A 5159-nucleotide genomic window follows, 5' to 3' on the forward strand; every position below is an offset into this window, starting at 1 on the left:
TGTGATTTATGTGGTTTTAGTGTGGAGGGGCAAAATGGTCTTTTTGCCCCATTAGTATTTTGTCTTCTAGTGAGTTTATTAATTGAAATTAATTGTTTATTTTATTTATTTATTGGCTGAAATGAAATGTTATAAGTGGCTTTTATTTCATTCCCTTCATTTTACAAAAAAATTACAACTTAGAAAATTCAAAAATTCTCTCAACCTCTCTCTCTTCTTTCGGCCCTTCTTGAGCAGCAAGGAAGTGAGGTTTTCCTTGGTGATTCAAGCTCATTTTGAGTAGATTTTGTGATCTCTAGTTGCTAGTAAGTCTTCTTCATCCTTTCTTAATGTTCTTGAAGTTTTTAAGATGAAAATGGTAGGTTGCATGTTAGTTTTGTATGGCTGATTGTTGCTGTGTTTATTTGTTGTTTTCAGAAGCTTAATTAGGTTTAAAATGAATGGATTATCTAGGTTTTAATGCATGCTTGCTATCTTGTTTAAAGTTATGATTTTTCTAAGCTAAATATATGATTTTTGAAAGAAATTGTATAATCTGTTGCTGTGATGTTGCTTGATGTTTTTAGTTGTTTTCAGAGGTTTAGATATGCTTGTTTAAGTAGATTCAAGCTAGTTTGAATGCATGTTAGGTGGTTTTGCTCAAGTTTGAGTTTAGAACTCAAAGCTTGAGCTCCAATGGCATTTTTCGTATCTGTGATTTCTGGGTTGTTTTAATGCTTTGGAAATGTTCTAGGGGAGGTATAGAACTGGTCTGGAAGGTTTCATGTGATTTGGGGTTGATTTGATCAAGTTATGAAAATTTGGGTTTGCTGCCTGCGAGGAACTGGAATTCCGGTTGTGCATCCGGAATTCTGGATGAGGGTTCTGAATTTTCCAGAACCGGAATTCCAGTTGGGCAACCGGTCTACCAGTTGGGGAAAATTCAGGGACCCTAGTTTTCCTCGTTTTTATGTTTTAGGGGGTATTGCCATGCTTTTTATCGATAGGGAAACTTTTAGTCCCTAGTTTAAGTCACCGGGAAGTGATTTAGCGTGACACTTATAGTGTTGTGATTTTTATGGTTTAGGAGCCTGTAATTCGCCGCTTAGCTAAAGTTCCAGTCAGGTTGACCGGCACACCTGAATTCGGAATCCAGGTAAGATTAGTATAACAGTATGCATATGTAGATTACATGTTTAGCGTGCATGTAGGAAGCCTGTTAGATTACATTAGTTATGTATGTTGGCTTCGAACCATCCAACCCTGTCACGTCGGTACGAGTGGAGTATGACCGACGGCGGAGTATGACCGGTTCGACCGATCAGTGACACTTGGTTGGTGGTTCCGTACTATTGACCTATCCCGTCGGTACGAGCTGGAGTATGACCGACGGCGGAGTATGACCAGGTTCGACCGATCGGGAGGATACTTGTCAATAGTACCGTCCCCGTGAACGTTCAAAACTCGGTACCATGTTGGACATGGCGGTAGTGGCTCGATGCGTGTTGGACACGGCGCATGGCGGGACTCAGTATCGTGTTGGACACAACAGTTAGGGTTATGATCAGGGGTATGGGCGTCTGATCATGACCGGGTTTTATGTATGAGTATTATTATGCTTTTCTTACTGAGTCTGTCGACTCACAGTTCTACATTTATGTGTAAGTAAAGGCAAGGCTAAAGCTAATGGACCGTGAGCGAGCTTGTGAAGATTGTACATGTCGGGGCGGTTAGGCCTGGAGAGTACGATCCTCGGGACAGCGAGGCTGATTTTGTAACTAGTCGCTAGGCGACATTATTTTGTATAAACGGTTAAATCTTTTTGTAAATGATTTTGTAATCGGGATCCCGATTCTTTTGTAATATTAATTTATAAGTTCAAGTAAAAAGGCAAAAATTTTAATTAATCACGTTTTCCATAAACCTCGTTGATTAGCAACGAGCTGCACAGCATGTTTAAAAATCACGTAATACGCCTTTGTTAGTTAGGGTGTTACAATTTGGTATCAGAGCCGCCAGGTTGTCTTCCGAAGATCGTCACGACATGTACAATCATCATCAGCAGTTAGCTCGTTTCACGGTTCAGTTAGCCTTTATTGCTTTAGTAATTTATTTTATTCAGTTATGAAAAAGAAAAGCCTGTTAGGAAGCATGTTAGTAGCCTGATAGTAGAATAGGTGCATGTTTCGTTTTTAATTTCCAAATTAAGCAGCATTAGTAAGCTCTCCTTGAATACGACCTGATATGCCAACTCTTGGTTTTGCAGGCGGTTCTAATCAGATGGACGCCAGGCGAACTACCAGGAGTCAGGGAAATTCAGTGGGGTCGAACCAAGGACAGGGAGCTCAGTTTCCCCCACCTGTTAGGGGCCGAGATAGAGGTCCCCGAGGCAGGGCCCGTGGTCGGGGTGATGAGAACCCGCCACAGGCTGCCTGTGCTCCCCAGGCCGATCGGGGAGCCCGGGGTGGGAGCTACGGTTTGCGGAAATGCAACCCCGGATTGAAGAGCAAGACCTCGAGATTCAGAGGTTGAGACAGCAGGGTGCTCCTGCAGTTCCAGTGCCCGTAGTTCCAGTGGCACCTGCCCCTGCTGCCCAGGCCGAGATAGTGGTGGCGGCCAATAGATTGGAACCTCTGTACGAGCGGTTCCGGAAGCAAGCACCTCCGGTTTTCCTGGGAGGTCCGGATGTGATGAAAGCCGAGCAGTGGCTGACGGTGATTACCAAGATTCTGAACTTCATGGGTGTCACCGGTAACGACAGAGTGGTGTGTGCCACTTTCCAGTTCCAGGAGGACGCTCTGGTCTGGTGGGACATGGTGTCTCAGATCCATGACGTCGCCACCATGACCTGGGAAAGGTTCCAGGAACTCTTCAACGCGAAGTACTACAATGAGGCGGTCAGAAGCGCCAAGAGGAAAGAGTTCGCTCACCTGACCCAGCGTGAGAATATGAGCGTCACTGAGTATACTACTCAGTTTGATCGGTTGGCGAGGTTAGCCTCGGGAATTGTGCCGACCGACTTCAGCAAGAAGGAGAAGTATCTGGACGGGTTGAATGCCAAGATCAGGCATGACTTGATGATCACCACGGACGACAGCACCACCTATGCTCAGATGGTGGAGAAGGCACTGCGAGCTGAGGGCGCAGTTGGGTGTATGTCGGAGTCAGCTAGTACTCCGGTGAGTGGCGGGGCTCCTACCCCTCCTGCATCAGGCTTTAGCAGGGGGAGTAGTGGTTCGGCCATTGATCAGAGGAAGAGAGCACCCACGCTTCCGATGGCTCGAGTCGAACAAGAGGTTAGGGGGAACCGCAACGCAGGGAGTCGTCCTGGTGGTACTGAGACCCGATTCTCCTATCCCGAGTGCCCTAGCTGCAAGAGGCACCATCGGGGTGAGTGCAAAGGTCAAGGATGCTTTCACTGTGGCATGCCCGGACACTTCAAGAGGGACTGTCCCCAGTTCCGATCAGAGGCACCGAGAGCTCCAGCGATACCCACTCCAGCCAGGGTGTTCGCTATCACTCAGGCTGATGCAGATGTCAGCCCATCAGTTGTCACAGGTCAGCTTTCTATTAATAACTCGCTATGTTCAGTGCTGTTTGATTCTGGGGCTACACATTCTTATGTGGCGGCCAGAGTCTTTAGTAAATTGGATAGACCGTACGATAGATATGAATCAGGGTTTGGAACCCTATTACCTGGCGGAGAATTGGTTATCTCCAATAGGTGGATTAGGTCTATGCCGATCAGGATAGATGGTAGAGAGTTAAGTGTTGATCTGATAGAGATGAGTTTAGTCGAATTCGATATTATTTTAGGAATGGATTTCCTATCTAAATATTCGGTGAGTATAGATTGTAAAAGGAAGATGGTGATCTTCCAATCGGAAAGTGAAGAACCATTTGTGTTTGTTGGTTCAGTTCAGGGATCCTGGATCCCGGTGATTTCGGCCATGTCAGCTAGAGATTTATTGCATGGCGGTTGTTTAGGGTTTCTGGCCGTGGTGGTGGACACCACTCGGCCAGATACCATTCGGCCAGAGGACATCAAGGTGGTTCGGGAATTTTTGGATGTTTTTCCCGAAGAACTTCCAGGGTTACCACCTCAGCGGTAGATTGACTTCGTGATAGACTTGGCACCAGGGGTGGAACCAGTTTCCAAAGCCGCGTATAGAATGGCTCCAGCTGAACTTAAGGAATTAAAGATTCAGCTCCAAGGGTTGCTTGACATTGGGTTCATTCGGCCCAGTGTGTCACCCTGGGGAGCCCCGGTTTTATTCGTCAAGAAGAAGGATGGATCTATGAGGATGTGCATCGACTACAGAGAATTGAACAAGCTGACGGTGAAGAATAAATATCCATTACCTAGGATCGATGATTTGTTCGATCAGCTTCAGGGGAAGACGGTCTTTTCTAAGATTGATCTCCGTTCGGGTTATCATCAGTTGAGAATCCGAGAGGACATTCCGAAGACGGCTTTTCGCACTAGGTATGGACATTACGAATTTCTGGCTATGTCATTTGGACTAACCAATGCTCCTGCAGCATTCATGGACTTGATGAATAGAGTATTCAAGGATTTCCTCGATATCTGTGTGATTGTGTTTATCGACGACATCCTCGTGTACTCTCAATCAGAAGAGGAGCATGAGTTACATCTTCAGATGGTACTGCAACGGCTTCGAGAACATAAGCTTTATGCCAAGTTCAAGAAATGTGAGTTCTGGCTATCTCAGGTGTCTTTCCTAGGGCACATTGTGAGCAAAGATGGGATCAAGGTGGATTCCGGGAAGATTGAATCCGTGAGGGATTGGCCGAGACCGAAGACAGTGACAGAGATCAGAAGCTTCTTAGGTTTAGCTGGGTACTACCGTAGGTTCGTCGAAGGGTTCTTAGATTTAGCGTGTCATTTATAGTGTTGTGATTTTTATAGTTTAGGAGCCTGTAATTCGCCGCTCAACTAAAGTTCTAGTCAGGTTGACCGGCACACCTGAATTCGGAATCCAGGTAAGATTAGTATAACAGTATGCATATGTAGATTACATGTTTAGCGTGCATGTAGGAAGCCTGTTAGATTACATTAGTTATGTTTGTTGGCTTCGAACCATCCAACCCGTTCACGTCGGTACAGGCTGGAGTATGACCAGCAGCCGGAGTATGACCGGTTCGACCGATCAGGCTGA

The sequence above is a fragment of the Cannabis sativa genome, chromosome 6, assembly GCF_029168945.1.
Source record: "Cannabis sativa cultivar Pink pepper isolate KNU-18-1 chromosome 6, ASM2916894v1, whole genome shotgun sequence".
In the NCBI taxonomy this organism is placed as follows: domain Eukaryota; kingdom Viridiplantae; phylum Streptophyta; class Magnoliopsida; order Rosales; family Cannabaceae; genus Cannabis; species Cannabis sativa.